This window comes from Hemiscyllium ocellatum, unplaced genomic scaffold (assembly GCF_020745735.1).
Source record: "Hemiscyllium ocellatum isolate sHemOce1 unplaced genomic scaffold, sHemOce1.pat.X.cur. scaffold_2739_pat_ctg1, whole genome shotgun sequence".
Classification (NCBI taxonomy): domain Eukaryota; kingdom Metazoa; phylum Chordata; class Chondrichthyes; order Orectolobiformes; family Hemiscylliidae; genus Hemiscyllium; species Hemiscyllium ocellatum.
The window spans coordinates 35292-58329 of record NW_026868186.1 but is presented as its reverse complement, the minus strand read 5'-3'; the positions used below and the strand labels follow the sequence as shown (position 1 = coordinate 58329).

General features: G+C 45.4%; 1 long non-coding RNA gene across 1 annotated transcript; it reads left to right on the top strand.

Annotated features, from left to right (window-relative positions):
- The first annotated feature begins 400 nt into the window (after window positions 1–400).
- On the top strand, window positions 401–15306 carry LOC132812470 (uncharacterized). Its single transcript, XR_009643663.1, has 4 exons — window positions 401–428; window positions 4628–4732; window positions 9673–9779; window positions 15214–15306. It is a non-coding gene; the product is annotated as an uncharacterized LOC132812470 (long non-coding RNA).
- The last annotated feature ends 7732 nt before the right edge of the window (window positions 15307–23038 follow it).

Genomic DNA, 23038 nt, shown 5'->3' with positions numbered 1-23038 from the left:
TCCGGAGATTCAGAAAGCCTAGACAGAAATCACTTATAACACATTCCTCCCTCACTCGTGACTTGGAGGTGCTGATGTTGGATTAGGATGGACAAAATTAAAATTCCCAGAACACCAGGTTATAGTCCAACAGGTTTATTTGGAAGCACTAGCGCTGCTGCTGCTTCATCAGGTGGTTGTGTGTTTTTAACTTTGTCCCTCACTCTTGTAACTTATGCAGAGCAACAAAAACCAGGAAGCAGTGCGCATGCTCCAGCCAACAATGGTCACAAGATGATTGATGTCAGCGGTGGACCAATGGAAGTACAGGGGCGGGGCTGGAGGACCTGGCGAGGCGGTTGGCCCTCCGACCAATCAGAGTGAATGAGAGGCGGGACTTGATTATACCACGTGATCATCCTCGCGGCTGTGCGGGCGGGGAGCTGTCGGTAAGGAAAGAAATAAACAGCAGCAAGCGGGAGGGAAATGGTGTTGGTCTGGCTGAGAGGTTTTGCGAACATTTGGTGCACATCGGAAAAGACAAATTTGAAATTTACAGTCTCGTTTTTGCAGTAAACCGGAAAATGCCTCATTTCGCGATTGACTCGAGTCAGTGCCGCCATCTTTATTCGGGGCAACGATTCACTGGACACGTGCAGCCGCCATCTTTGTAGGGGGCAAAGTTCAGAGGGGAGTATGTGCAGCTCTCCCTGATAGAGAGTCATGGGGCAGGATTTACACAGAGCACATTCACACACAGGGAAATGGATTTTTGTTTTTCGGTGGAATTGTTTCGTCATTCATTTAAATGATTTGGATGAATAGAGGCGGTACAGTTAGTAAGATTGCTGGTGACACCAAAATTGTTGGTGTTGTGGTCAGTGATAAAGGTTGTCTCAGAATACAATGGGATATTGATCAGATGGGCCAATGGGCTGGGGAGTGGCAGATAGGGTTTAATTTAGATAAATGTGAGGTGCAGCATTTTAGAAAAGCAAATCCGAGCAGGACTCACACACTGAATTGTAAGGTCTTGGAGAGTCTTGCTGAACAAAGAGACCTTGGAATGCAGGTTCACAGTTCCTTGAAAGTAGAGTCACAGGTCGATAAGACAGTGAGGAAGGCATTTGGTATGCTTCCCTTTGTTGGTCAGAGCGTTGAGTACAGGAGCTGGACAGGACATTGGTTAGGCCACTTTTGGAATATTGTGTGCAATTCTGGTCTCCCTATTATCAGAAGGAGGCACTGAAACTTGAAAGGTTTGAGAATTGATTTTCAAGGATGTTGCCAGGGTTGGAGGATTTGAGTTGCAGGGAGAGGCATAATAGGGACTGGGGCCATTTTCCCTGGAGTGTCATAGGCTGAGGTGTAATTTTGAAGAGATTTATATAATCGTGAGGGGCATGGATAGCGTAAATAGACAAGGTGTTTACCCTGGGGTGGTGGAGCCCAGAACTAGAGGATATAGGTTAAGGGTGAGAGGGGAAAATTCAACAGGGACCTAAAGGGCAACAAAAATTGTAACATTTCAAAGGCAGTTGAATAGGAAGGGTTCAGAGGGATGCCGGCCAAGTGCTGGCAAATGGGAATAGATTAGGTTCGAATATTTGGTTGGCATAGATGGGTTGTACTGAAGAGTCTGTTTCGGTGCTAGACATCTCTGACTGTGGGATCATAAAACTGCTCCGATTCGCCTCTGAGTACCTTGATGTCCACTTGTTCACTATCTAGCTTCCTCAGTCTCTGAGTGTATTTTTGCTCTGTTTAGTATTTTACTATTATGTTCACAGACCTTTCAGTAAATGAATTGTCCACTGCTGCCCGGCTCCTGACCATATTACAGAGGAGGTAGTACTGGATGTGTTGAATCATATCGAGGTGGATAAATCCCTGGGACCTGTTAAGGTGTATCCCAGACATTTGTGGAAAGCTAGGAATGTGATAGCAGTGCCCCTCCCTGAGATGTTTATATTGTCATTGGTGACAGGTGAGGTGCTGGAAGGCATGTGCCATTATTTAAAAAGGTGTTAACAAAAGGCCAGGGAACAAGAGAACAGTGAGCCTGAAGTCAGTGGCAGGCAAGTTGTTGGAATGGATTCTGAGGGACAGGATTTACATGTATTTGGAAAGACGAGGAATGGTTAGGGATAGATAGCATGGCTTTGTGTGTGGGAAATTCTCTCTCTAACTTGATTGAGTTTTTTTTTGAAGATGTGACAAAGATGATTGATGAAGGCAGATTGTGAATGTTGTCTATATGGACACTGAACGATGTTCCACAAAGCAGACTGGTTGGCAGGGTTAGAGAACATGAAATGTTGAGAGAACTAGCCATTTGGATACAAAACTGGCTTGAAGGTAGGAGGCAGAGGGTGGTGCAGAGGGTTGATTTGTGGACTGGAGGCCTGTGAGCAGCAGCGTGTTGCAGGAATGGATATTGGGTCCTTAAATAATTGACTTGGATGTGAATATGAGATATGGTCAGTAGGTTTACAGAAGACACCAAAATTGGAGGTGTAGTGGACAATGAAGAAGGCAGACTGGGTTCAATTTAGACAAATGTAAGCTGTTGGATTTTGGAAAGGCAAATCAGGGCAGGACTTATACACTTAATGGTAAAGTCCTTGGGAATGTTGCTGAACATAGAGACCATGGAGTGCAGGTTCATTGTTCTTGAAAGTACAGTCATACATAGGCAGGCTAGTGAAGGTGGGGTTTGGTATGCTTATATTTATTGGTCAATGCATTGAGTACAGAAGCTGGGGCGTCAAATTGTGGCTGGACAGGACATTGATTAAGCCATTTCAGGAATTATGTTTTAAGTTTGAAATCCCCTGTTCTGGGAAGGATGTTGTGAATCTTGAAAGAGTTCAGACAAGATTTACAAAGACTTTGCTAGGATTGGAGGATTTGGGCTACAGGGAGAGGCTGAATAGGCTGGGGTTAATTTCCCTGGAGAGTCAAAGACTGAGAGGTGACTTCATGGGGATTTATAAAATCATGAGGGGCATGGATACGGTGAACAGCCAGGGTCTTTTCCCCCCAGGTTAGGTGGGTTCAAAACAAAATCACATGGGCTTAAGTTGAGAGGGCAAAGATTTAAAACGGATCTAAGAGGCAAAGTTTTCAAGCTGTGTGTGATGTGTGTGTGGAATGAGCTGCCAGATGAAGTAGTGGAGGCTGATACAATTACAACATTTGAAAGGCATCTGATTGGGTACATGGATAGGAAGGGTTTCAAGTGATACGGACCAATCGCTGGCAAATGGGGCTCCAGTTGTTGAGGATTCCTAGTTGGCATGGACAAATTGGACCAAAGGTCTGTTTCTGTGCTGTACATCTCTATGACACTAATAAATGAAAATAAGATGTGTTCCTCTTTTGTGGAGAGCTAGCAGAAGCACAGATAATTGTTCTTGGAGCTGAGAAGGTTAAGCAGTGATTTTGATCAGCTGCAAATTTGTTTCTAAGATATTTAATTTGCAGAGAGAGGGGAATTGTTAACAATGTCACAGTTTTAGTAACTATTTTCAGGTAATTGGCAAATAATAAGTGAATATGTGAACATTATGTTCTTCAGTAAGTTCTGAGCATCTGGAATAGTCTGAACGGCAGCTGGACAGACTCAGCAATTATTCATAAACAGATTTGGAATTTTACCTTTTAAGGGAAGATTTGGGGTGCTATGGGCAAATGGGAAGGGAATTGGGACAGATTTGCAGCATTTCTAGAGGGAGAGAGTACAGCCCCAATGGGCTGAATAGCCCCCAGTCCCTGTGCTCTGTGATACTGTCCCATTCACTGTGAATGATGAAGCTCATCCCAGAGCAGGGAGAGGGAGGATCCCACCAATCATCCGGGGCCCATTGTGAGGTGAGTGATGTCAGCGCAGGCCAATAGGGCCAGAGGGCAGTACTGGAGGACCAGGTCGTACGAGTTTGTCCTCCAACCAATCGGAGTGAATGAGGCATCCTCAAGGTTGGAACTAAAGAAAGGCACATATCGCAGAGATTTGAGAAACTGGAGGACGTGAGATAGGGAGCGTTCTGTGGCTAGTGAGGAATTATATAAATAAGGAAGAGTTGTGAGGATGGTTTAGGTGACATTGATCAGGCGAGTTGAGGATGGAGGAATTTAGGGATCGTGAGGATTAGAGTCATAATGTTATACAGCAAGGAAACAGGCCCTGTGGTCCAACCAGTCCATGCCGACCATAATTCCAAACTGAACTAATTGTACCTGCCTCCGCTTGGTCCACATCCATCCAAATATTTCCTATTTATGTACTTATCTGAATGTCTTTTCAATATTGTAATTGTATTCACAGCTACCACTTCCTCTGGAAGTTCATTCCACACGTGTATCTTTTTTATTAAAACCTTCATGTATTTTCTCAAATCTTTCTCATTTCTTCTCAAAATGAATGCACCCGAGTTTTGAATCCCCCTCCCCCGGCTATTCACCCTGTCTACACTCTTTCTAATTTTATAAACCTCTAATAAGCTCACGCCTCAACCTCGTGCACGCCAGTGAAAAAATTCCCAGCCTATCCAGCCTCTCCTTAGAACACAATCCCTCCATTCATGGCAACATGCTGGTAAATCTCTTCTGAACCTGCTCCAATTTAATAATCTCCTTCCTATAACAGCACAACCAGAACTGGACAGAGTATTCCAGAAGAGGCCTCCCCAACATCTTGTACATCCCCAACATAACGTCCCAACTCCTGTACTCCAAGGTCTGAACAATCAAGGTAAGTGTGCTTAGCACCTTATTAACCACCCTGTCTACATGTCACACAAACTTCAAAGACGTGAAGCCCTCGATCTCTTGTTCCCATATCACTACTCAAGGCCCTACTTTTATTGAGAGTAAGTCCTGCCCTCGTCTGTTTTGTCAGGATGCTATATTTTGCATTTATTCCAATCCAAAAAAATTGAGTATGAAGGCAGTAGGGGTATAATTAAGGGGGAAATCAGGAGGCAAAAAAGGGACGTGGGATTTCTTTGGCGAATAGGTTTAAGAATAATCCGAAGGGCTTCTATAAATACATGAAGAAAAAAAAGGCTAACTAGGGAGAAAATAGAGACCTTCCAAGATCAGCAAGACAGCCATTGTGTGGAGCTGCAGGCGATGGGCGAGATAGGAAACCAGTGTTTTGCATCAGTGTTTACTGTGAAGAAGTACATGGGAGATATAGAATGTGAGGAAATAAATGGTGACATCTTGAAAAATGTCCATATTACAGAGGAGGAGGAGATGCTGGATGAGTGGCTAAGGAGCTGGTGCAGGGGAAAGGATTCACATTTTTTTTGGATCATTGTGATCTCCTCTGGAGTAGAGTTGACCTGCATAAGAAGGATGGATTGTACCTGAATTGGAAGGTGTTAACATTCAGACAAGGAGATATTAGTGATACTCGGGAGGCATTAAACCAGTGAGGGAGTGGGTGTAAACCCAATAAGATAGTGAGGAAAGAGTATGTCTGAGACTGGTACAGTTCAGAAGTCAAATAGTCAAGGCAGGCAAGGGCAAGGCACAGAATGAAGTCGGACTGAGCAGTTGCACTGCATTTACTTCAATAGAAGAGGCCTGACAGGGAAGGCAGATGAGCTCAGGGTATGGTTTTGAACATGGCACTGGGATATTATAGCAACTACAGAGGTATCACTCGGGGATGGATAGGACTGGCAGCTTAATGTTCCAGGGTATAGATGCTATAGGAAGAATAGAAAGGGGGACAAGAGAGGAGGGGGAGTAGCATTTTTGATTCAGGATAGCATTATGTTTTTGATTAGGGAAGATATTGCTGGGAGTACGCCCATTGAAGTTATTTCGTTGGAACTGGGAAATAAGAAAGGGATGACCACCTTATTGGGGTATTCTGCATGAATTTTGTCTGGGTTCTCTGGTTTCCTCCCACAGTCCAAAAATGTACAGGATAGGTTGGATTATCCAGGCTGAATTGTCCAGTGTTCAGGGATGTGCAGGTTGGGTGGATTGTCCAGGCTGAATTGTCCGTAATGTTCAGGCATGTGTAGGTTGGGTGGCCCTGGGAAATGCAATGTTACTGGGGGAGGTGAGGAGGCTCTCAGGGTCAGTATCAGTGTGATGGGCTGAATGACCTGCTTCCACACTGTTGGGATTCTCTGATAATTCTACTAGTTTTAAAATAGTTACAGAAAATAATAGACCAGATCTACAAGTTAAGGTTCTGAATTGGACAAAGGCTGATTTTGATAGCACGAGGCAAGAACTTTCACCTGGCCCCTCCAGCCTGCTCTACCATTCAATAAGATCAGGGCTGATCTTTTCATGGCCTCAGCTCCACGTTCCCGATCTCCCACCATAACCCTTAATTCCTTTCCTGTTCACAAATCTACATTTTGCCTGAAAGGCATTCAAATGCTGCAGTCAGCAGGGAACACCACAGATTCACAACCCTTTAGCTGAAGAAGCTCCTCCTGATCTCAGTCCTAAATCTGCTCCCCCTTATTTTGAGGCTCTGGAGTTGGACCCGTCCCCAGTGGAAATATCCTCCCTGCTTCTGTCTTATCTCCTCCCCTCATAATTTTATTTGTTTCCTATCCAACGTCCTATTCTTCTAAATTACAATGAGTATAGAACATGTTTTCTCAATCTCTCCACATACACCAACCCTCTCAACTCCCAACTCAAACTAGTGACCCTCCTCTGCACTCCCTCTAGTGCCAGTACATCCTTGCTAATGTAAGGGGATCAAACCTGTACACAGTACTCCAGGTGTGGCCTCCCCAGCCCCCTGTACAGCTGCAGCATAACCATCCCTCTGGCAATGAAGGACAATATTCCCTTCACTGCCTTAATGACCTGCTGTACCTGCAAACCAGCTTCCTGTGATTCATACACCAGGACACCCAGCTCCCTCTGCACAGCAGCCTGCTGCATGTTTTCATCATTTCATCATCCGGTTTGCTGTTAGTCCGACCAAAATGGATGACCTCACATATCCCAACATTGTCCTCCATCTGCCAGATCCTTACCCACTCACTTAATTGATCTGTATCCCTGTGCAGACTGACAGTGGACTCTGCAGACATTGCTTTACTCATCTTTGTATCAAATGTGAACTCTGACACCGTACACTTGGTCCTCAATTCCAAAACATTTGTGTAAATTGCAAACAGTTGTAGTGTCAACACTAATCCAAACACCCATTTATCCCCATTATTTATTATGTTGGTGAACCGATCCTGTATCAATGATAATTACCCATAATGTTGTGCATCTTTACCTTATACAGCAGCCTTTTGTGTGGCAACGTATCGAATACCTTCTGGAAATCCAGGTACACCACATCCACCGGTTCCCCTTGTCCAACGCGCTCATTGTATCCTCAAATAATTCCAGTAAATCCATTAAACGTGACCTGCCTTTCATGAATCCATGCTGTGTCTGCGAAATGAGACAATTTCTACCCAGATTTCTCACCACTACTTCCTTGAGAGATTCAAGCATTTTCTCCACTGCAGAAGTTAAGCTAACGGGTCCTTTTTGAAAAATAGTGGCACCAATTTGCAGCTTCCAGTCTGTCAAAACCATCCCAGAATCCAACAAATTTTAGTGAATTATCACGAGTTTGTTATTCTTCCCCCCCCCCCCCCCCCCCCCCCCCCCCGCCCACCCCCATCTCCTTTCGTCCCTCGAATGCATTCCATCAGGGCCAGGAGACCCAGCTACCTTGAGGCTGTTATCTTTCCCAACATTGCCTCTTTACTGGGAGTGATTGTTTCTCTGTCCTCATCTGCTATTGCCTCCACAGGCCTGCCAGAATGAGAGTATATAGACAGTATGTTCCTGTTAAGGCCAAGGCTGGGAGGTGTAGGGAATGCTGCCTGTCGAAAGAAATTGAGGGCCTGGTCAGGAAAATGAAGGAGGCATATGGCAGGTACAGAGAGCTGTGTTTGTGAGAATCCCTAGAGGAGTATAGGGGCAGTAGGAGTATACTCGAGGTAAACCAGGAGGGCAAAAAGGGGATATGAGATAGCTTTCGGAAATAGGTTTAAGGAGAATCCAAAGTGATTGTACAAACACACCAAGGACAAACGAGTAACCAGGCAGAGAATAGGTACCTGCAAAAATCAAGGCTGTCTGTGGAACCGCAGGAGGTGAGAGAGGTTCTGTGTGAGCGGAGAGGTTTTACAAACACAATGTGTGCATCGGAAAACACATATTTTGTAACATCCCAGTCTCGTGTTTTCAGTAAATGGGGAATTGCCTCAGTGTGGCTGCAGGTATGTGTACGCGTCACCATCTTTATTCGGGGCAAGAATTCACTGGATACATGCGGAACTGCCAGCTTTGTAGGGGGCAAGGTGCGGCCAGGCGCATGTGCAGCCTTTCTGTGGTACAGAGTCATTGGGCAGGATTTACAGAGCACATTCAAACTCAGAGAAATGGATGTTTATTTCTGGATTTGTTTTGTCATTCATTTAAATGATTTGGTATCGGAAATGAGTTTGCAGGTCATACAAAATTGGAGGTATTGTGGATAATGAAGAAGGTTACCTCAGATTACACTGAGATATTGATCAGATGGGGTTTAATTTAGATAAATGTGAGGTGCTGCATTTTGGAAAAGCAAATCAGTGCAGGACTTATACACTGAATGGCCAGGCCCTGGAGACGTTTGCGGAACAAAGAGACCTTGGACTGCAGGTTCATAGTTTCTTGCAAGTCAAGTTGCAGGCAGATAGGATGGTGAAGAAGGTGTTCAGTTTATATTCCTTTATTGGTTCGAGCATTGAGTACAGGATGTGGGAGGTCATGTTGCTGTACAGGGCATTCGTTAGGCCACGTTTGGAATATTGTGTGCAGTTCTGGCCTGCCTCCTATCAGAAGGGTGCTGTGAAACTTGAAAGGTTTCAAAAAAGACTTCCAAGAATGTTGTTAGTGTTGGAGGATTTGAGGTTGGAGGCTGGGCTGTTTTCCCTGGAGTGCAATAGGCTGAGCTGTGATGTTATGGAGGTTTATACTATCAAGAGGGGCATGAATGGAGTAAATGAACAAGGTGTTTTCCTTGGAGTGATGGTGTCCAGAAGTAGAGGCATTGCTTTAGGATGAACGGATAAAATTTCAAAGGGGCCGAAAGGACAACTCTCATGCAGTGGGTGGAATGAGCTGCCAGAGGAAGTGGTGGAGGCTAGTACAGATAAAACTTGTTAAAGGCGTCTAAATAGACACATGATATGATGAGTAAGCGTTTACAGGGATATGGGCCAAGTGCTGGCAAATGGGAATAGATTAGGTTCAGATACCTGGTTGTCATGGATGAGTTAGACCGAAGAGTCTGTGTCGGCGCTATACATCTCTATGACTGTGGGATCATAACAGCTTATACTGTTCTGCTTCATCTCTGGGCTCCCTCATGACCACTTTGTTAATGTCTAGCTTCCTCAGTCTCGAACAATGGGTGTATTTTACTATTACTTTTACAGACATTTTTATACGTTAATTTTTCACTGCCGCCCAGCCCCTGACCGTGCGCTGCTTATTAATTTTTTTTCTGGAAAATTTTTGACAGTCAAGAATTCTTTTTTTCCGATGAGCAAGTGTATTTTCCTTCCGTTTCTGACTATAAATTCTGCATCATTTTCGTTCCCTGTAATCCGTTTTGCACTCCCTGAAACATCAACTGTGTTTCTCCTTCCACAGATCCCAGTGATTAATGCCAAAGCCCTGTTGCCTGGGGAGAGGGTGATGTTTGACTTTCTTGTACAGCTGCAGTTTGTGTGGTGAAGGTGCTCCCACAATGTGGTTGGGTAAGAGACATTACAGATTATTCATTACAGCAACAGTGATGATTTGAAGATAATGTCCAAATCAGGAACAGTTTGTAGTTTTATTATCATGCTTATAATTTCACAAAAATATTATTGGGAACTTTAGACAAGGCCAGAGAAGTAGGTTTTGAGGAATGTCTTAAAGGAGGAAAGCAGATCTGTGAGGTTTTGGCTGTGAATTTCAGACCTTGTTGCTTTGGCAACTGTAAAAGCAGCCACCCAGGTGAGGTAATGAATTAACAGATCATTGGGAGTCTCGAACAGAATGGGTTGTCGAGTTCTCAAAGGGTGTGTGATGCAGCGAGCTAGGGATGGTCACAACCAGGAATTATATCAAGGGTGAGAATTTTAAATTGAGGGATGTGGGCCGGATTCTGGCAGGTGAGACTAGATTGGGTTGGGATATCTGTTCGGCATGGACAGGTTGGGTCGAAAGGTCTGTTTCAATGCTGTACATCTCTGTGGCTCTATGTTGTTGATTATGAATAGCAGCCTTTTGATGGATCAACAAGTTTTGGTACGAGGAAGTACTTGGGCAGAGATTTAGTTTTTCTTGGGATAACAGGGAGGTTGAATGTGGGAAGTTGGCCAGGAGTGTGTTTGTATAAGGAAGTCTGGAGATAACACAAGGTGGATGAGAGTATATGAGCTAGTACAGTGTTAGAATCAGCTCGAAATAGTGGTCTTGTCCCCCTCACCTCACCACACCTCTGGGATTCAGCTGGTTGTCAGGTTGTGAATCAGGCAGTAACACAATCGGGAGCTGAGTGGCCATGGTGGAGCCTGAAATGAGTGTCACTCAGCTGGCTGTTGCTGAGCAGCTGCTGCTTGGTAGCCCTGTTGGTGACATCTTCCATCACTTTACTGCTGATCGAGTGTGGACTGACGGAGGGAAATTGGCTTGGTTGGATTGCCCTGTGTTTTCTGTTGAACATGCCTGGGCAATGTTCCACAATGTCAGTAGATGCCAGTGCTGGAGCGGTACTTGGCTTGGCGGGTGGCAAGTTCTGGAGCACAAGCCATTAGTATTATTGCCAGGATATTGGCAGGGCCCGTAGCCTTTGCACTACTTAACCACTTCTTGATGTTATTCAAACTGAATGAAACTGGCTTAAAACTCACATCTGTGATGTTGGAAACCACTGGAGAAGGCTGAGATGGAGCATCCCACTTCTGGCTGCAAATGCTGTTGACTTATCTGGTGCATGGATGTGTGAGGCCCCTCCATCAGTAAGGGTGGGGATATCTGTGATGCTTCCTGCAGTGAGTTGTTTTATTGTCCATCACCGTTTACAACTGGGTGTGGCAGTACTGCAGAGCTCTGATCTGATCCATTGGTTGTGGGATCAATTAGCTCTGTTGCTTGGTGCTGATGCTGTTTGATATGCAGATGGTTCTGTTTGGTAGCTTCACCAGGTTGGCACTTCATTTTTAGTTATGCCTGGTGCTGCTCATGGCATGCCCTCCTTTCCTGTCCTTTGTGATGGGTGAGAGCAGGATTTACAAACCCATGAGATTACAGATTGTGCTGGAGTACAGTTCTGCTGTTGTTGATGTCCCACAGTGCCTCAGGGAGATCCAATTTACGTTCCTACATCTCATCAAAGTCTGTCCCATTTAGAACGGTGATAGTGTCACTCAACACAATGGAAGTTTTTCTCAACTTTAAGCCAAGACTTGTGTCTCCAAAAAGAATGTGCAATGGTCGCTCGTACCGATACTGTCATGGACAGATGTATCTGTAGCTGGTCAGTTCATAACAATGAGATCAAGTATGTTTTTCCCTGTTGTTGGTTCCCTCACCACCCACTGCAGACTCAGTTGAGCAGCTATATCCTTTAGGACCTGACCAGCTCAGTCAGTAATTCTGTTGCAGAGCTAGTCTCGATTGTGGACATTGAAATCCTGTACCCAGAGTACGTTTGACACCATTTTACTTCCTCAGTGCTTCCTCCAAATGTTGTTCAACATGAAGGAGAAGTGATTCATCAGCCAAGGGAGGACGGAGCGTGGTAATCAGCAGGAGCCATGAGACTTCCTGGTGTCCGGAGTCAATGCTGAGTACTCAGAGGGCAAATCCTCCCTGTCTGTGCCACCACCTCTGCCTGGTCTGTCCTGCTGGTGGGACAGGACATATCCAGAGATTTCAGGAGAAAGTGAAGACTGCAGATGCTGGAGATCAGAGTCGAGAGTGTGTTGCTGGAAAAGCACAGCAGGTCAGGCTGATGAAGGGCTTAGGCTCGAATCGTCGATTCTCCTGCTCCTCGGATGCTGCCTGAGCTGTTGTGCTTTTCCATCACCACACTCTCGATATCTAGGGACGGTGATGGTGGTATCTGGTCATTGTCTGTAAAAGGGCTCCTGAAGAAGGGCTCATGCCCGAAACGTCGATTCTCCTGCTCCTTTGATGCTGTCTGACCTGCTGCGCTTTTCCAGCAACACATTTTCAACATTGTCTGTAAGAGTTGATTCCATGAGTATGAGTATGTCAGGCTGTTCCTTGATTGGTCTGTGAGACAGCTCTGCACATTTTGACACCAAACTCCAGATGTTAGTCTGGAGGACGTTGCACCATCGAGAGGGCTGATTCTGTGGTTGTATTTTCTGGTGCCTTGTCAGATGCTGAGTGGTCCATCCAGTTTCATTCCTTTGTTGAGACTTTGCAGTGATGAATACAGTGAGTAGCTGGCTGGGCCACTGTCGGGTTGGCAGGATATTTTTCCACCATTGACAATGGTTCCATGGAGATTAGGAGATTCCTAATTCCAGTTATTTTTTCTTGAATTCAGATTCCACCATCTGCCAAGTTGGGATTCGAACCAGGATTTCTGTCATTGGTTTTAATATTTTGGGTAAAAGTTAAATACATTCGGTTTGTTCACTCACTTTAAATATCACTTACCCAGGTTTTGTTTCTTTGTGAAACACTGTCCATCATCCTGTCTCCTCCATCCTTCTCACCACCAACAAGATCAAGGAGCACATGGAGTTTCTCTGTCACTAAGACTGAGACAATCCGATCTGCTGCTTCCCTCCCTCCCACTGAGTCAAACTGCCTCACGTGGTGTTCCCGGATTTTGTCCAAACTTTCTCCAATCCCGGTCAAGCCTTATCAGAGCTCATCTTGACCCTTTTACCCTCATCTCAGTAAACCATAGAGTTTCCACCTCTCTTTTCTCCCCCTCCTCATCAGTCTCCGTCACCGATTCACAGATATTGTTCCTTGTTCTGTCTTTTCTGGTTATGTCCTTCTCTCCCATTCTGTGAAAAACTAATATTTGACCTCATGGTTGTTGAAAAATCCTGCTCCATCTCCACTCTCCCTTTCCTTTCTGAATTCCTTGCATTTGGTGTCCCTCATGGATCTATCCTTGGCCCCTCTTGTATCTCCTCTACATACTGACAGGAGGTGACATTGTGCAGAAGCACCATGTTGGGTTTCACATGTACACTGACAATGCCCAGCTCTCCCTCCCCGTCATCCCTCTCCATTACTCCACTGTTTCTCAGTTATCAAGCTGCTAACCACATTCCCACTACTCGATTAGGTGCAGTTTCCTCCAATGAAACATTGTCATGGTTAAACCCGTTGCCTGACCAATTCCTTTCCCTTACTGCTGAGCCCCTCCCTCTCACTGAGAACTATACAGCAGAACTACACTCTTCACAATATTGCAGTTGTTTCTGACGCGAAGCTGACCTTCTGATTAGACGTTTACACAATCCCAAACACCAGGAATTCCAATCTCTTAAACGTTGTTTGTCCCCTCCTCACTCCAGCTCCATTGCTACTGAAACCCCTTACCCGTGTCTGTGTTGCCTTAAACGTGATGAATCCGAAACAGAACCCTTGATTCTGTGACTGGCTCAGAATCTGGTTTCAGACTCCCCCCCCCCCCCCCCCCCTCAGTATTTACCCTCAGACACATCAGTATTTATTCTGTCAAACCCCTTCAGAATCTGGTGGTGCGGTCTGATTGTAGCTGGTGAAAATGGCAGAAGCTGATGTGTTGTATCTGGGTGGAAGGTAAGGACTTGGGGTGGGTGGGGGGAGCTTGCGGGGTGTTCTATCCTTGTTGCAGTTGGAGGTGTGGGTTTCAAAGGCAGAGGTGCAGGAAGTGGAGGAGATACATTGGATGGTATTGACCACATGGGAGGGGAAATTGCAGTCCTTGAAATATTTGGTATTTTGGTATGTTCTGGCTTCACTGGAACACTGCAGTAAGCATGAGACAGAGGTGTTGGCCAGGTGTGTTATAGTGACAGGCAGCTGGAAGCTCGGGCTGTGTTTTTGCAGCAGAAAGTCGATCATCAGTCGCCATTTCCGCCACCTCCACTGAGATGCTGCCAGACACAGGTTCCTGTCCCCTCCATTAACAGCTATGCACCCTCCCAGCCAGATCGTAATCCACTCCTTTGTCTTTCCAAATGTTCCGGTCTCTCTCTGGGTCCTGTACCTGCCCATTATTTACTCTTTAACCCCTATCCCCTGCAGTACAAAGATCTGCAGGTTAGTTGAATTGGCCAAGCTAAATTTCCCATAATGCTCAGGGATGTGTAGGTTAGGTGCATTAGTCAGGAGGAATATACAGTAATAGGGTAGGGGAATGGGTCTGGGTGGGATACCATTCGGAGGGACGCTGTGGACTTTTGGGCCGAATGGCCTGTTTCCACACTGTCAGGATTCTAATGTTCCCAGCTCCCATCGGTCCTGAGGAAGGGCCACTGGACAGATTCCTGTTCCCAGATGCTGCCAGACCTGCTGAGCTTTCCCAGCATCTCCTGCTTGTTGTTCCTGATTGACACCATCCATCCACCTTCCGGGTTTGATTCAGGCAGGGGGAGGATCCCACCACTGACCTCACAATGGGGTCCAGCTGATTAATGGCAGCTTCGGACCAATAGGAAAAGGGGGTGGGACTGGTGGATGAAGTGGAACCAGCTGATCATCCAAACAATGGGAGAGAATGAGGGGCGTGGCCAGTGGGATGACACGTCACCAGTAACTCCGCCTGTGCAGTGTCACGTGACTCGGCCGTTGGTGAATGTGGGAGAGGCAAACAGGGAAGGGGAGAGTGGCCTCAGAGACAGAGGTAATGAGTCACTTCAGACTGGGAAGTTTTAATTACACTCTGTGCCGGTCGTTAATCTGAATTAGAAACACTTTCCCACGTTTGCATGAGATGGGAAAATGGCTGCAACCCTCAGGCATTGAAAGGTCCTGGGATATGGCCGCCATCTTTATTGGGGGCAAGGTACAGTGAGGCGCATGTGCATGTCCCCTTCCAAGGATGGGGTGGGTTTGTACGATTTGAAGAGAGGCATTTACACATCAAGCACATACCAAGAAAAAAGTATGTCTTTATATTCTTCCTGTCCTGACTGAGTTTTGTTTTGTGAATTCATTTCATAGGATATTAAATTGAGGCTGGGATCTCAAAAGCAAGATTTTACAGTCAATGGAGTCATCAGGGTCTGAATATCATTGGCATTTAACCGTGGAAGGAGAAAGGTTTGTTTGTTCTGTTTGTGGGAAGATATCTCCAATATTTTTGTTAAGCAGAAAGATGTACAAATTCCTGGTTGGATCACCCTTTGGATATGTGCTCTTTTCTGGGCCCTGCAGCTGAGGAAGGAGATATTGGCCTAAGAGGGAGCACAGATTTTTCCAAATTACACCTTGTCTCTTTGTAAGAACTCTCAGATTTAGATCCAATTACCCACTTCATGATGTTAACCTGTAAACGTCATATTTTCAATTACCTGCAAACTTCCCATTAAAAGTCCTTTTGGACTCAAATTCCAGTACCTTTTCAGGTGGAATGTTCCAGCTTCTGACAACTGTCTGTTCATTCAGAAACTGCTGAAGTCCAAGTTGACTCTGGGGTTACAAAGGGCTGAACTGAAAGATGAGATGCAGTTCCTCCGCTCCCATTGAGATACACTGGAACAGGACAGGAGGCTGAGGGCAGTGTAGGTGTGAGCAGACAATGAAAATGACAGGGCTGCACTGTGAGGGCTGCTTGGCTCAATGAGAGTGTTCTGGAGTTGGGTGTAAACAGACTGATGTGAGACAGAGAGTAGGCGAAACTAAAATTCCATTTTAGTTCAGGCTATTCAGAAATTCCCATGGTCCCAATGGGAACAGCCAGTTTTTAAGTGATACCTGCGGGGTATTTGTTAACAGTTTTTAATGTATTTTTCCTGAGGGCAATTGAGAGCTAACCACATTGCTGTGGGTCTGGAGTCACATGTAGGCCAGACCAGGTGAGGATGACAGTTTCCTTCCCGACAGGACATTAGTGAACCAGTTGGGTTTTCTAACAATTTCATTCTAGATTGTATTGGATTCCGATGCTGCCATCAGCCATGTTGGGATTCTAATCCTAATCCTCGGAACATTGCACATGTCACTCATCTGGCAGGAATACCATTAAGCCATTGCCTCCTTTTTTAGCAATGTTTAAAAGAAAGTTCCATCATTCTACGTGTACAATGTGAGATATAATACTGCAACGTCCATGTGTCAGCCTCTCCAAAAGGTTAATCAACAGAAATTTGTTTGTGAGCGAAATACTTCACTTTTCCTTTGGGGCGGGGGGGGGGGGTGGCGGCAGTGGTTTTCTAAACAAAAATGAATCGAAATAAAAATCTTATGCCAGGGACATGTAATTTCTGAAGCCAGAGGGGGATTACAGAGGCAGGGAGGGTTGTGGGGACAGAGGGGGACTGTTGTCCAAACATCACTGTGGTGTACATGGACTGCAGCATTTCAGGGAGATGGTTAACCACCACTTTCTCCAAAACAAGTAAAGGGGGCCAATAAATACTGGGCTGGGCAGCAAAGGGAACCCCCAGTGAATAAAACCAAGCAGTGACCTCTCTGAGCTGACTTGCTGTGAAGTTAAAAACCTCTCCGGAAATGGAGTGGGCAGAGGAGAGACCTTGAAAGTACTCAGAGCCAGGGATCAGCTCAGTGAGTTTCAGTCTCTTCAAATATCAATCTTAGTCTGTTTTATTTTATTAAATCTACAATAGTGAGTGAGGTGAGGATTTCTTTTTAATGTCTTACGGTCTCTTGATTAAATGTTTAAGATATGAACCGTAAGCATTAAGTTATTCTCGGGCAGTATTTTTCGAGCAGTAAGACTGTGCCTTTGTCTGGGTCTGTAGGTTGTTAAGGCGGAGAGATGGCCTGTTGTAGAGTGGCGTGCTGTTCCTGTCGGATATGGGAGATTAGGGAGAGTTTCAATGATCCTGATGATTATGTCTGCAGGAAGTGTGATTGCAAATCCTATTGGATCACATGGATTGGTGGAGGAGTGATTAAAGGCAGTGTGGAATTGACAGGAGCCGGGGAGTGTGATAGGCGGCAGTCTCAGGATACTGCAGATACAGTCAGTTGGATGGGTTACCTCCAGGAAAGCTCGGAGGGGTAGGTAGGTACTGCAGGAGTCTCCTGTGGCTATCCCCATCTCAGACAAGTATACTGTTTTGGAAAATGTAGGTGGTAATAGACTTTCAGGGGAATGTAGCACTGACAGCCAAGTTACTGGTACTGAGACTGGCTTCTAACATAATGTGAAGTATATCCAGATCCACACGATCGATGGTGATAGGGGACTCTCTAGTCAGGGGCACAGTCTGCCATTTCTGCAGCTGACAGTGAGACATCAGAATGGGATGGTGCTGCCCTGGTGCCAGTGTCAAGGATGTCTCTCAGAGGGAGCAGAATATTCTCAAAAGAGAAAATAACCAGTGGGAGGACATTGTACATTGGTACCAATGGCATAGGAAGGGGAAAGCATGGGGTCCTGACGAGCAGGGAGATTTGCTAGTGCCACTCGGGAGGCATTAAACCAGTGAGGGAGTCGGGGTAATCCTAAAGAGATAGTGAGAAAAGAGGTGAGTCTGAGGCTGGTACTGTTCACCGGTCAGACTGTCGGGGCAGGCAAGAGCAAGCTACAGAATGAGGTGGGACGGACCAGTTGCACTGCATTTGTTTCAGTGCAAGAGACCTGACAGGTCAGGCAGGTGGGCTCGGTATGGTTTTGAACATGGCACTGGGATATTACAGCAATTGCAGAAGCATCACTCAGGGATGGGTAGGACTAGCAGCTTAATGTTCCTGGGTATAGATGCTATAGCAAGGATAGAAAGGGGGCAACTGAGCAGGGAGAGAGGTGTTTTTGATTAGGGATAACATTATGGCTGGGCTTCGGGATGAAGGGCTTATGCTCGAAACGTCGAATTCTCTATTCCTGAGATGCTGCCTGGCCTGCTGTGCTTTGACCAGCAACACATTTGCAGCTGTGATCTCCAGCATCTGCACACCTCATTTTTTACCCAAAACGAGAGCACATGGGTTTAAGTTGAGAGGGCAAAGCTTTAAAAGGGATCTAAGTGGCAATGTTTTCAAGCTGAGTGTGGTGTGTGTATGGGAGGGGCTACCAGATGAAGTAGTGGAGGCTGATAAAATCACAACATTTAAAAGGCTTCCAATTGGGTACATGAATAGGAAGGGTTTTGATGGATACAGACCAATAGATGGTAAATGGGAATTCATTAGTTTAGGATTCCTTGTTGGCACGGACGAATTTGACTGAAGGTCTGTTTCTTTGATCTTAATAAATTAAGATGCATTCCTCTCTTTTGTGGAGAGCTAGCTGAAGCACAGATTATTATCCTTGGAGCTGAGAAGGTGAAGCAGTGATTTTGATCTGGTGCAGATATCGTTCCAAGGTCTTGAATTTGCAGAGAGAGAGAGGAATTGTTAACCCTGTCACAATTTTTAGTAACTACTTTCAAGTAATTGGCAAATAATAAAAGGTGAAAATGTGAACACTATTTTACTCAGTAAGTTCTGAGCATCTGGAACACTCTGAACGACACAGATTCAGCAGGTATTCTGAAACAGACTTGGAAGTTTACTTTTTAAGGAAAGATTTGGGAGGCTATGGGCACATGGGAGGGGACTTGGGACAGATTTGCAGCATCTCCAGAGGGAGAGAGGACAGCCCCAATGGGCTGAATAGCCCCCAGCCCCTGTGCTCTGTGTTACTGCCCCATTCACTGTGAATGATGAAGCTCATCCCAGGGCAGAGAGAGGGATTAGCCCTCCCCTCTCATGACAATGGTGCCCGGCTTCACGGCAGCTCCAGACCAATGGGAGGAGAGTCTGTGTGGCCCTGCAGCCAATGGGTGTGAATGAGGGGTGTGGCCAGCAAGACAACACCTGTCCATGAGCTGTGCAGGTGCAGTGTCACTGGGTGGGGGTGGGAGAGACAGCAGGGACTGGGACAGAGGCTGTTGGACCTGAATTACAAACTCCCGGTGAATTAAAACCAAAAGAACTTCGAAAGATGTAAATCAGAAACAACAACCAGGAGGGTCTGGAAAAGGTCTGGCAGCATCTGTAAAGAGAAATCAGAGTTAAAGTTTAAGATCCGGTGTCCCTTCCACAGGACAGGTATTACTGAGGAAAAAAAAGTCAGTTTATTTGCAGAAGTTAGTGTGGGGGAAGGATAAAAGGAGTAAAGGATAGGTGGGGATAGAGTGAGAAGGACAGTTGGATAAAGGATAACGATCTGACTGGGGGAAGGTGACTAGCTATTAATGGAGACTGTTAGTGGCTAACCATAGGTAGTGTGTAATGGCAGGCTGTGAGAACAAGGCCTGGTGTGTGGGGTAGGGGGCTACGACATGAGGTTGTTAACCTATGGTTAGCCACTAACTGTCTACATTGTAAGCTGTTGTCCACCTATATCACTCCACGATTGGAGTTGCCGAGGACACACACCTTTGGAATATCCTCCCTAACTCCCCTCTGTCCATCTTAAAGATGTATCTAAAAATATTTCTCTTTAATCTACGTTTCCATCATCCGTGAAGCATTTTAGGAGATTTCTCAATGTGAAAGGCTCCCTACAATGCAGGTAGTTGTTGTTATTGTCTGACATCAGGAGAAACAGGGATGAGCCCTCTCTCTCTTATACCTGATGAACAGCAGCAAAAGCAGGAAACACTGAGAAGGCTCCAGCCCACAATGGGCCTCGGATTGTTGATGTTAATGGGGGATCGGGGGCTAGAGGCGCTAGTTGTTGCTTCAACCAATCGGAGTGAATGAGGGGCGGGACAATACTCAACCACGTGATAAACTTCACTGACAGCACAGTGTTGTTGTGACCAAGGCATTGGAAATGTGTGAAGGTGCAGGGCAGGGGAAAGGAAAGACGTATTGACCAGAAAGCGAAGGAAATTTTCACAGTATGGAATGAGTGGTTTTACAGAACGTAGTGCACATTGTAAAACACAAATTTGAAAATCCAAATTCTGCCCCATTTTCCCTCCCTATAATGCATTTTACACTCCCTGAAATATCAACTGTGTGTTTCTCCCTCCACAGATCCCAGTGATCAGTGCCAAAGCCCCATTGCCTGTGGAGAAGGTGATGTTTGACTTCCTGTACAGCTGCAGTTCGTGTGGTGAAGGTGCTCCCACAATGTGGTTGGGTAAGTGCTGTTATAGATTATTCACTCAGCGACAGTGAAGAGTTGACAATGTATGTGCAAATCAACAACAGTTTGTTTTTTTTTAAGTTTATAATTCCACAGAAATACTATTGAGAGCTTCTGACATAAAGCCACAGATTAGGTCAGGTGATCAAAAGAACTGCCAAAAAAACAGGTTTTCAGGAATACCTTAAAGGAGGAAAGCAGGTCTGAGAGGGTTAGGGTGGGAATTCCAGACAGTGTTGCCTTGGCAACAGTAGAAACAGCCAGATAGGTGAAGCAATGAATAAACACATCGTTGGGAATCTGAAAGAAAATGAGTTGTCGGGGTCTCACAGGTTGTGTGGTTCAGGGAGACAGGGATGTTCACAGCCAGGAATTTCATCAAGGGTGAGAATTTTAAACTGTTGCTTGTTGATGGATCAACAAATTTTGGTACAAGTGAGCACTTGGACAGTAGGGTTTTAGATACTCTTGAGATTGAATGTAAGTTGAATGTGGGAGGTTGGCAAAGAGTGTGTTTGATAACGAAGTCTGGCGATAACACAGGGATGGACGAGTGTTTCAGTAAATGAGCTGAGACTAGGGTGGAGTTGGGTGACGTCACTAATGTAGAAATAGTGTTTTTGGTGTTAGGCTGTGCCTCCTCCTCATCACTCCCCCTCACTAAGTCACAGATATTGTTCCTTGTTCTATCTGTCTCTCTTTTCTGGTTATGTCCTTCTCTCCCATTCTGCTACAAACTAATATTTGACCTCACCGTTGTTGCAAACACCTCCTCCATCTCCACTCTCCCTTTTCTTTCTGAATTCCTTGTATTTGGTGTCCCTCCAGGATCTCTCCTTGGTCCCTCCTGTTTCTCACCTACATACTGCCAGGAGGTGACATCGTCCAAAAGCACCGTGTTAGGTTTCACATGTACACTGACAATGCTCAGCTCTCCCTCCCCATCATCCCTCTCCATTACTCAGTTATCAAACTGCTCATCACGCTCCCACTACGTGATTGGCTGCAGTTTCCCCAATGAAACATTGTAGTGGTTAAACTCATTGCCTTCAGTTGCTATTACAAATTCCTTTCCTTTACTGCTAACCCCCTTCCTCTCCCTGGGAACTATCTGAGATAGAACCATACTCTTCACAATATTGCTGTCATATCTGTAACCCCAAGTTGACCTTCTGATCAGATATCTACACAATCACAAACGCCAGGAATTCCAATCTCTAAAATGTTGCTTGTCTCCACCTCACCCCAGCTCCATTGCTACTGAAACCCCTGACCCGTGTCGGTGTTGCCTTAAACTTGACGAATCTAAAACAGAATCCATGATTCCGTGACTGACCCAAAATCTGCTTCCAGACTCCCTCATGATGGGAAACATCCTCTCAGTATTTACCCTGTCAAATTCCTTAAGAATTCTACATGTTACAATGAGATCACCTCTCATTCTTCCCAAATCCAGTGAGTGGAGTCCCAACTACTTCAGCCTTTTCTTAAAAGATAATCCCTGCAAACGATGGATCATCCCAGTCAGGTTTCTGTGAAATGCCTCTGATGAAATGTATTTCCTTAAATAAAGGGACCAAAACTTCTGTCATTACTTCCAGATGTGGTCTCACTTCAATTTATAAACTTCATAAAGTTCCTCTCAGGTATATACTCCAAACAACTCCCTTTAAACTTGCACAGATGTTGAAATGCTCAGCAGGTCATGCAGCATCTGTGAAGAAAACTCAGTTAAAGTTTCGGGTCTGGTCACCCTTCCTCAGATACATTAACTCTAATTTCTTTTCACACCTGCTGCTAGACCTGCTGAGCTTTTCCAGAAACTTCTGATTCTCTTCCTGGTTTACAGCATCTTCAGTTGTTTCAGTTTTCATATCCTTTAAACTTGCCATCTCTCCTCTAGAATTTGTCATTCCCACCTTGGGAAAAAGATTCACATTTGTTTGGTCTCCCCGACTCTGGGGGAAAAATATAAACCATGACTAGTCACCCTATCATTGCTCCTCATAATTTTATAAAGTTCAATAAAGCCACCTAAAGTGTCCAGTGCTGCAGGGAAATAGCCTCAGCCTATTCAGCCTCTCCCTATGGTTCAAATGTTCCAATACTGGCAACACCCTAGTAAAACTTTTCTGAACTCGTGCAAGTTTCCCAACATCTTTCCTGTAAGAGGGAGGCTGGAATTGAAAGCAGTCTGGGGATTCCAAAGGTGGCCAAGCCAATAAACTGTACAACTGAAACATGATCTCCCAACTCCTATCCTCAATGCACTGCCCAATAACAGCTAGCATACCGCACACCACCTTCACCGACCTGTCTACCTTCAACTACACTTTCAAGGAACTATCAACCCACACTGCACGGTCTGTTTGTTTGTCATCACTTCCCAGGAATTGCCATTAAGAGGTTGAGTACTTTTCTGGTAACATCTTTCTGAAATCAGGGAGACTACAATTGAATGCAGTATTCTAACACTGGCCTCACCAATGCCCTACTCAGCCACAACGTGACCTCCTAATCCCTATACTCAGTGACAGAATCCCTACAGTGTGGAAGCAGGCCTTTCGGCCCATGACCCATACCAATCATCGGAACAGCATTCCACCCTAACTCTGTAACCTACCATTACCCAAAGCTAATCCAGCTAACCTGCATGGCTTTGGATTTGTGGGAGGAAATTGAGAGCACTCAGAGGAAGCTCACGCAGACACACAGGGAGAA